This window comes from Ranitomeya imitator, chromosome 9, assembly GCF_032444005.1.
Source record: "Ranitomeya imitator isolate aRanImi1 chromosome 9, aRanImi1.pri, whole genome shotgun sequence".
Taxonomy (NCBI): domain Eukaryota; kingdom Metazoa; phylum Chordata; class Amphibia; order Anura; family Dendrobatidae; genus Ranitomeya; species Ranitomeya imitator.
Window position 1 is genome coordinate 18,216,055 of NC_091290.1, and position 10,276 is coordinate 18,226,330.

The window sequence follows — 10,276 nt, forward strand, 5'->3', positions numbered from 1 at the left end:
TCATTAATTACATAAGTCAGGTCCAATAACGCTATTGACTTGTAACTACGGGGTTAATCTGCAGGTTAACAGTGTACTGTAGGTGCTCGGCCGCAGAACTGAAAGCGCAGCACCCGGGAGATAACGAACTTTCTTTTTCCTGGGACCTGCCGGCTTTCAGTCGTGCAGGCAAGCCCCCAAATAATTGCAGTCGCTACTCGCGGCACTTAGAGCAGCGGCTGTCAGTCAGTGCTGGGCGTGCTTACATCTGCTGCTCACTGCCTACTGATCGATGTCTCACCTATGTGACTGAAAGCCGGTGGTTCCTGGGAGAAATAAACGTCATTATCTCCCAGGTGCCGGGAACCTCCATTATGCAAGATCCATATCTGCAGGTTCCTTTTTAAAGAATAAGTAAACTTTTGTATATTTTTTTTTTTTTGTATATGTGCACACGTTCAGTATTCGGTCAGTATTTTACATCAGTATTTGTAAGCCGAAAACCAGGAGTGGGTGTAAAATACAGAAGTGGTGCGTATATGTTTCTATTATACTTTTTCTCTGATTGTTCCGCTACTGTTTTTTTTTCTTACAAATACTGATGTCAAATACTGACCAAATACTGACCGTGTGAATGTGGCGTAATATTGAGCAGATTGTTTCGAGTCTAGGCTGTAAGGCTCCCACCGAGCACTCATCATAAGGCCTCTTAGGAGAGCGCAACTCCTAAGCGCACGAAGCAGAGTACGGATTTATACCGCTGTGTGCGCGCTCAGGCAGGAGCTGTTCTCTCCTGTTCTCGGAGCTGCACACTCCTAAGACCGGGATCACGCATGCGAGAAACACGTCCGTGTCTCGCATGTGAAATCCAAGCTCTGGCGCCGGCACTCCAGAGCGGAGCGTGCGGCCGCATAGCAACACATGGAGCCGCACGCTCCGCTCTGGAGTGCCGGCGCCAGAGCTTGGATTTCACATGCGAGACACGGACGTGTTTCTCGCATGCGTGATCCCGGCCTAAGGCATCTTTTCAGCCATCGGAGGGGGCTCACGAAAACCCCAAATCACCACCGATCTGGATACAATTAAAAGGTCTAAAAAAAAAAAAAGTTTACTTATTAATGTTTTGTTTTTCGACTTTTGTAAGTCTTAACTTTCAACGTTAGGCTACTTTCATGCTGGCGTTTTTTTTTTTCAATACGTCGCAATGCGTCGTTTAGGGGAGAAAAAAACACCCTGCAAAGTTGTCTGCATGATGCGTTTTTGCCCCATAGACTAACATTAGCGACGCATTGACACACGTCGTGCGACGGTTGCGCCGTGTTGTGGCGGTCCACCGGGAGCAAAAAACGTTACATGTAACGTTTTTTGCTGCCGACGGTCCGCTTTTTCCGACCGCGCATGCGCGGCCAGAACTCCGCCCCCACCTCCCCGCACCTCACAATGGGGCAGCGGATGCGCTGGAAAAATGCATCCGCTGCACCCGTTGTGCGGCGCTTTCGCTGCTTGCGTCGGTGCGCCGCAACGTCGCATAGCGACGTGCGGTGCACGACGCAAGTGTGAAAGTAGCCTTAGTCTTAAACAAGTGAACAATTAGTTATGTCAATATATGATTCAGTAAGTAATGTAAGGATGAACTGCCATACAAATCTAGTGCTTGTTGTTTTCTCCACAATTCTCATTCAATTTTTCTGAATCATTTTTTTGCAGGTTCGAATCCCGAGGTAAGACACATGAACCTTTCTGCTTACAAGTAAATGTAAGGGAAACTGTCATGTCCAGAAATGCCGTAAATATGCAGGTAGGTAGAGTTAAAATCCCGCCTGGCCTGGCTTACTGAAGCAACAGCTACAGGGAGAAAATGAACTTGTATCCTCCCTGTACCTGCTTGCTTCCAGTCATCTTGGAGGTGCAGGAAGTAGTTACAGCCATTGCTCAATACACAGTGATCACTCGTCTGTAAATTGTTGGACATCCTGCTGTATGCCCACGCTGCAAAGCAGGTTGTCAATCAAAGTGTCGGGGAAGTCGTTACAGCCTGCGTAGCAAGTAATGACAGTAACCGCTCCCTGCACAGCCCCAATGGCTGGAAGCAATCACCCGCAGGGAGACTATAAGTTTATTTTTTTTTCTTACAAGAAGACAGCCAGGCAGGATTTTAGATTATGCATTAACCCAATATCTGCAGGTAAATACCGTTTCTGGACATAGGACATGACAGGTTCCCTTTAAAACGTATTCCAAGTTTGTCTTATACTTAACACATACTTTAGTACAGACATTGGGATCTCTCACCTTTTCCTGTCGATTTCGGTTGTGATTTTAATTCGAGCAAAAAAGCATAAAAAAATGTTTCGTTATTGAGTTCAGCAAAATTCTGTTTTGGTATATGAATGATATGAATGCTGCCTATAGTGGAAACGTGTCCTTTATGGTTTCAACAATTGCCAGAATTGAAATCTAAAGAAGATCCGACCGATGACTCCGGGAGGTTGGAGGAGGTTCTCAGGGCTCCCGTCTGATCACTGACGTACGTGGATGATTCACCGGATCCTAGGAGTTGATTTGCATTATCAATACCAAAATCCCAGAGATCTGATTAGTAGTTAGGAAATTATCCAAAAAGTTATAGTTGTAGACCCTAAAAAATTACATTATAGGAGTTCAGATAAGCTGTAGGGTTTTGTCAACTGGTTCCAGAAAGTGTCAGAATAATGAACGCAGCTGTGGACTTTAACATCCGGTATCAGCAGGAGATGTGTAGACATCAACGTTCACCAGTAAATGTTATGTGTGTCTGAGTTTGCGAAGCTGTTACTTGTGGTTTTTAATGGAAATGTCGCTGCCTGCTAATAATGTTTTATGTCTTTTGTTTTATTATCTCTCTAGGAGTGTGACGGTAAGAGGTCAACTGCTGAATCTGTGGAAGAAAGATCCATTGACTTTTGTCAGGTTCCTCTGACAATATAATGACTAATATTGCTAGATAGCCATCCAACAAGATTGTGCTGAGTGATAATTGGAATTGCTCATTATTAGCTTCTTTATGGCCAATGTTAGGGTCACCAGGGGAAGTGGATCCTCTAAGTCCAAGGTCAGGGTGGGCATATAGGCCCCAAGCGTCATCGGTACGCAGAACATGGATAGTTGGGATACTGTAAATCGCAGGCAGGAGACGTACAGGAGACTATGGACAGGAAGATGGGATGCTGGAAACTGCAGGCAGGAGGGAAACGTCCAAGAGGCTGCAAATAGGCAGCTGGAAACCACAGGCAGGCAGAAGATGTCCAGGAGACTGTAGACGGGCAGCAGAGCAGGTCAAGATGCTTAGACCAACTCAGAGTTATTAGGAATAAAGTCTTAATTCCAAGACACAGATGTATGCCTTGGTGAGCCTTATACAGGCCCGGGCAGGTGCTCACATGGCATCACGAAGCCGTCTGCAAAGTCCGATGCGGAGCAAAACAGAGTATAGTGGACTGGATTTAGGAAACAAAGAACGGATCCTGAACAGGTGGATAACAGCCAAATTATTGTCCTGGGCATTGGATCATGCAAAAATGCAGTCAGGCTACATCTACAGGCATGTGCCATCTGTATTACGTCCGTGTCCCATCAGGTAGACTGTCTAAACTTGTATTTATTGGTTGACTAAAGAGAAAAATGCATGAAACTTGGATGGAAAACTGAAGTACAAAGTCAGCCTTCCGTGTTCCATCTGTTTTATACAGATCCCCATAATTTTTAATTGCCAAGTCTGATCCACAAAATGAATGAGAGTAGGACGTAGCCAGACTGAGTGCTGAGTCAGACATGGACCCATTTTTAAAATCAATCAAAGAAACTCTATGGGTCTGTGTACTGTTCGAGAAAAAAACAGACATGTTACATGGGTGTGTGAATGTAGTCCTATCAGTGTGTCTGGACGCAGTGAATGACAGTTCTGCTGTGCAATCTATGACCGGGCATGCTCAGCTGTCAGTATGGTGATGGACATCTCAGCCGTCCAATCGGATGCCGGGTCGTGCTGAGCTGTCAGTGTCTTGAGTGACAGGTTAGGGCCAGTGTGTGTTGGGGCTTGTGTGTCTCCTGTTTGGAGCAATTACCTGGCTATTTAGCCACCTCTTTGCCTTAGATTACTGCTAATCGTAGCTTTGCTCAAGAGGTGTGTGCTCTCTGTGCTCCTGGTCTTCCATTGTAATCTTTGTTGCTCACCCTTGGATTTGCCTTTGATCTTGTGTTTGCCTAACCCTTTTGCCATGATCCACTACCTTCTTGGAATTCTGACCCCGGACAGTGCTCTGACTATGCCCTTGTCTCACCCCTCTGTCTATGACATGACCTCCTGGCTTTTGACCTCGGACCTCTTGACTCCCCAGCCTCACGGCTTGTCCTTGAGTAATAATGACCAGCGTCGCACTTCCGTGCAGCAGCCTGATCCAGTGCAAAACCTGAGTATAATATTAGTATTGGCTTGTGTCATGTTCTACTTGTTTTGCATTTGACGATAAGTTACTGTTACTTTGCGATCTCTTTCATTTATAGAAGGAATCCCTCTATCTTCTGTAAACCTCTATGTAAAGCGATCAGGTATGTTTGTCAATGTTCATGTTACTTACTGTAATCCCAGTTGCGCTGTTGGAGCTGAATAATTACTAACACTGCATTTCTAATTTCTAATCTGTTTTTTTTCTCAACGATTTTTTAATAAACCTAACTTTTTGCTTTTCGCAGATTTCTGCGCTGCTTGCAGGAAATATTGGTGAGTGATTCCAACAACCTAAAATTCATGATAACGACAGAAAATTAGATAAGTTGTGGCTAACATTTTAGATGGTTGTAGATAAAAAAAAAAAAATATTCTGATCCTCTTTATGATCAGGTCACAGCTTCGTCATTACTGAGTTTTTCATTTTGCCCAGGGTAATATACAGCCATAGGTTGCATGGAACACCCTTAGGCCAGTGATTTTTTCTCATGTTATCAATACCATGGGTGGCAAGAAGAACAAACAAAGCAATTTTGGAACAAATCAAGCCAGACATGTCACTGGAAACAAAAGATCACCAAGCTACGACTTGTCTACTTTGGACACAACATACGAAGAGAACAATCAGTGGAGAAGGACATCATGGTTGAACGGATAGAAGGAACAAGGCGAAAAGGAAGATCAGCTATGGCTTGATACTATCGAGATAACAACAGAGAAGACCCTGGTGGACCTATCTAGGCTTCCACAAGATCCATCTTCCTACAGATCCTTCATCCATCAAGTCGCCATGGCTGGAGACCGAGCCGAAGGTCTTTAAATAAATAAAATAATGACTGTGTGTCATCACTGATTTGGATCCAAGTTTCATAAAAAAAAATTTCCATCATAGTTTCAAAAGTCCAAAACAGGCAACACTCAGATTGCTGATAGATGGCAGCCAAGTGTTGACTTTTTTCCAAGAGGATCCATAGTCTCACATTGACAAATTTGATACTTAACTTGGATCAAAATCAGATATGTCTCCCCATTTTGGTGCCACTCTGTAAAATACGCAGACATGTGAAGAGCCCCAAAGAAGATAGTAGGCACGAGTTCTATCCGTGAAAACCAGGGGTAGAAGTAGTACAAGAAAAACTGACGTCTGAGTGACCCCATAAATCACACAATCTGTGGGACTTGTCTTCAACTTACTGTAATGCAACTATTTTAGAGCCCTGATGTGGCAATAAAACTAATTACAGCTAGAATTACCAAAGCTAAAAAAAAAAAAAAAAAAAACGCAGCCTAAGTCTGGGATTTTCCAGATCTCCAATAAACATCATGGGCCCAGCTTCGTGGCAGTCATAAGGATTTTTTTTTTTTTCATATTATTTTTTTTTTCAAATTGTAATCTATTGGGCCATGAAATATTTTTTTAAATATAAATATGTTTTATTTTTTTTTATTTCTTTCTGTGTTTCACATTCTTCCATTTTGGATATTATAAAGTTTTGCTAAAATAATAGTTTAATGCAGGTTCTTCTTTCGGTTACAGTCGTTTTAGAAATAAGAGAGGTGTCTAGGAGCGGAGCTACTGCAGCAGTTTGGGTACGCATGCATTGGTTTTATAATGTTTAGATGATTACTTATTATCTTTTGGTTTCGAGAGAAATTCTGACTCTCGGCAAAACATCGCTGAGCGTGCGGAGACCATCAACTACCAGACACATTTACCAGTTTATTGTCCACATCTGTACAAAAAGTCGGCATAGGCCGAGGTGTACAAAGAGATCATAGGGCCCATAGCCAAAAGTTCATAATGTCCCCATCCCTCCCCCACCAAAAAAAGGAGAAAAAAAAGTTTGGTGGCTTTGGGGTACATTGGCCCAGTGACAGAAGGGAAAATATCTCCCAACTTTTAAACATAGGTAAAGGGACATGTTTTGAAGGTGTGCACAAAAATAGTGCCCCTACTGAAGCCCCTTAGTGTTCTCACACACTATAATACCCCATTCATAGTATGACGTCCCCCAAAATAGCCCCCCACACAGTATGATACCTCACAGTCAATCCTCCCTTATAATTTGCTCCTTCCATGCACAGTATTATGACCCTACAGCAACCCCCACCAGTATGTTGACCCCACTGTTTCCTCCCCAGTATGATGTTCCCACAGCCCCCCATCATTATTATAACCCTAGTCACCTCCTACAGTATGAGGGTCCCCCAGTTCCCCACACAGTGTGATAAACCCTACAGCCCAACCCATACCATATGTGATGACCCCCACAGCCCCATATACCTTGTATGATGGCCCTCACCATCCCAATTCAGTATGATGATCAACAATATCTTCCTTTCAGTTGACAAAATATAAAAAAAAAATACTCACCTGACCCGTTCTCCTGCTTCTCTGGTCTGCGCTGTGTGCAGACCGGGCATCATCACAGTGAGCACAATGTAGAGACATCATCATGGCCGCTGTCCTGATACATCAGCTGATGGGTCCTTGTTCCATAATTGCATTCAACGGTTTCTGCATCTTGGGGAATGACCAGCGTAACGGGGGAGCGCAACCGGCACCAGCCCCCCCCAAGCTCACTGCCACTATGGGTGGGTATACCCCTGGCAAAAGGATTAACACAGAAGGAGCTCAGCACCACCCTTCTTATTCCTTACCTCCTTATCGGAACACATCATCAGTCCTACCCTTCATTCCTCCTGGACTATCCTTATGTCCACTGGCTCCTTCAGCCCCAGTGATTCCTGTCCAGTACCACAGTGCACACGGGATCCATTACCTTTCCTACACACAGCTCCATGTCCATCTTCCCCTGTGCGCCAGAGGACATGGTGTGCCCATTAGCCCCAATGCCGATCCTTGAGCTCCTGACGTTATGGAATGTCTGCCCGGGATTCTGGTACGGTCTCCCACTGCCTTGACCGATAGGTACATGCTGGGCCTAGCAGCCCACTGTACTTGAACTTCACTATCTGAGTCACTGCCAGGAAGTCCCTGATTTTTATTAGCACCTCCCCTCCCACTGTGGGCTAGCCCCAAACATTAACTATATCTTACTTTACACCTCTAGCTAACTGCACTTACTATCCTATAGCAGTATATACTGAGCATGTTGTCCTTATCCTTATACTGTACACCACCACATGTCCTATACCTGCCACGTACTATGCTTATTATACGTCACATTAGTATATTAACAGTACTTATAGTAAATATGTTATAGAAAACACTAGAATATATTGTATCAATATAATGGAAGTGATATGAAGAAATGTCAATAGGTGGATTATAGAATGCCAGGATTTATAACACCCAAAATAATAGAAAATAGTAAAGGTTATGAACCATAAGTATAACATAAGCATCGCTGGAGCTGGATCTGCCGATCTTACGTATCTTTTAGGTTGTTTATTCTCTTTATTACCGCACATACTGTATACATTGTGAGTATTGTGCCTGTATCTTATCACTGTTACACTTTGTTACATCCTATTCGCTCTTTTTAGGATGCAGCCAATTCTCCGTCTCTTCTTCCGAGGCTCGTGACTTTTTATATGTCTGCGTCGACATATACATTAATTTCCCTATTTAATGTCTTTTACAGAATCTTTGATGGCGTCGCTCCGAACTGCTTCAGCTCCACCTGCAGCCTCTCATAAAATCAGCATCGCGGGATCCAAACAACCAGTCATCATTGTCAATAGTCACCGCTGAATGATTTCCTATGTAACACACCACTACCTGCAGCTACATGCAGCAGAGCTCATTTTGCTACTTAACCAATGCCGTGGGGCGTTATTACAGTGCCCAAACCATGCAGTTAAAGGAATGTTACAGTTTAAAGGGGTTGTCCTCCTTTCACCTATTGTTCGCCTGTAGACTCACTGATGTGTAAAATAACAATCTGAGCTTTACTTACTCTCCCCCGGTTCAGTGCTGCCTCTCTGCCGCTAGTCCAGTCTTTATTGATCAGCTGCAGCAGTGACATCATGCCATCAGCGCTGCAGTCAATCACTAGCTTGTGCCTTCTACGTCATCTGAACCACTGATTTCAGTGATTGGCTGAAGTGCCGTCCCTGCTGCAACCGATCAATAAAGTCCAGAGCAGTGGTGGAGATGGAGAGGCAGCGCTGGACCGGAGGAGGAATAGAAATCAGATTATTTGATACATCACTGAGCCAATAGGATTACAATTAATTGAAAGGAGACATTCCCTTTAAATGACTGCCAGGGTCTCACTGCCAAAACATGGGTCTCATTCCTTCTCCATCCTCAGCCACAAAATCACAGCTGCGCTCTGCTATCTTGGTCAGTGTCACTGATTTTCAATGGAACGGCAAGGCGCCTAAGCAGCCAGCACCACAGTCATCCCCTGCCGGTGGTCTTGCTTATTACACCAGTTGGATGGGTGATAATTTGTTTAAACTGAAATACCCCTTTAAACGGCAACTTCAGCTCTGCTTTTTTTTTTGTAGTTGACTGTAGAGTTTTCCTTTATTTGACACTTATTTCGTAGACCAGGTACCGTCTTCTATACGACACCTGTTAGCAGGACTACAAGTCCCAGCATAATTGGTTGCAGCTAATGAAAGCTAAAATGGGAGAACCCGTTTGCTTCCTCGGATGATCTATGTTCAGGCTGTTACAATGATATCAGAGCTGCCGGCTGCTCCATATAACACATTCATCCCACCGCCTGAGCTGTGAAGAGGACCCAAGCCCGACCCTGCAAAATTCTCCATCATAAGAATCGCATCATTCATAACCCCCATCATCCACCGACACAAAGCTTTGCACATAAGATTGATCCACAAAGTGCACGTTGTAACCAATGCTGTATAAGACGTCTCAATAATAAATAATTGCAGAACTTGACGTCTGTGATCTGTTATCTGCCGAGTCAACGATCAGAGCTAAAGGGGAAAAAAGGATTTGGAATAAATTAATTTACAGCTAGTAATCTCACTATACACTACAATATTACAGTAATGCCATTTATTTATACAGATGGGGAAAAAAAAAGAAGAAAATATTTATAAAAGTTTATATCAATACGTTTTTCTTTGCTATCGAAAATTTAAATAAAAAAATCTCCAGTGATCTAATAAAATATGATAATATTTATCCCATACGGTAAAGAATGAAAAAAAAAAAACTACAAAATGACAAAATTGATGGTCACTATTTTGCTTCTGAAAAAGAGCTAAAAAATTGTATATAATTCCCAAAGCGTTGGAAATAATAAGTACAGCTGGTACCAGAAAGAGAAATCCCTGATACACCAAGACTGGCCGAAAAATACGAGTTATGGCGAGAAGGAAAATTTAGAAGAGGAGAAGGACCACACTAAGACTCTGTTGGAGCAGGCCCTGGTTTAAAGGGATGGTCTATATAGGATGACCCTGGAGTGGATCAGGGTCACAGCACCGCGCCCCTATGTAGAGATTAATAATGGTGATGGGAATCATTCCTATTTGATTATTATTCTTTTCCTAGTAAATACTGACATTGTACCTGCAGGAAAGTATTAATCTCTTCTCTTCGCTCGTGGTCTGTAGGGAATACACCTCAATTAGTTGCTCTTCTGATAACAAGCCTATCCCTATAATGGCGCAGTGGCCCCCGCCTGTGATGTAGGACAAGTAATGATGTGTTTTCTGCGTCACCGTTATATTCTGTAGTAACAAAAAGGGGATTGCTTATCCTCAGAACCTCACATCCTATTCCCTCAGTCAGTGCACGAAGCCCCCGTTATATCTCCTGCGGTTCGCCGGCTGATTAGCTGCAGAACTGCCGGCGATTTTCTA

At 43.5% G+C, this 10,276-nt stretch overlaps 1 long non-coding RNA gene across 1 annotated transcript; it reads left to right on the forward strand.

Annotated features, from left to right (window-relative positions):
• The first annotated feature begins 4,520 nt into the window (after positions 1-4,520).
• LOC138648568 (uncharacterized) lies at positions 4,521-9,343 on the forward strand. The gene is made up of 4 exons (XR_011315171.1): positions 4,521-4,566; positions 4,711-4,738; positions 6,003-6,055; positions 8,074-9,343. It is a non-coding gene; the product is annotated as an uncharacterized lncRNA (long non-coding RNA).
• The last annotated feature ends 933 nt before the right edge of the window (positions 9,344-10,276 follow it).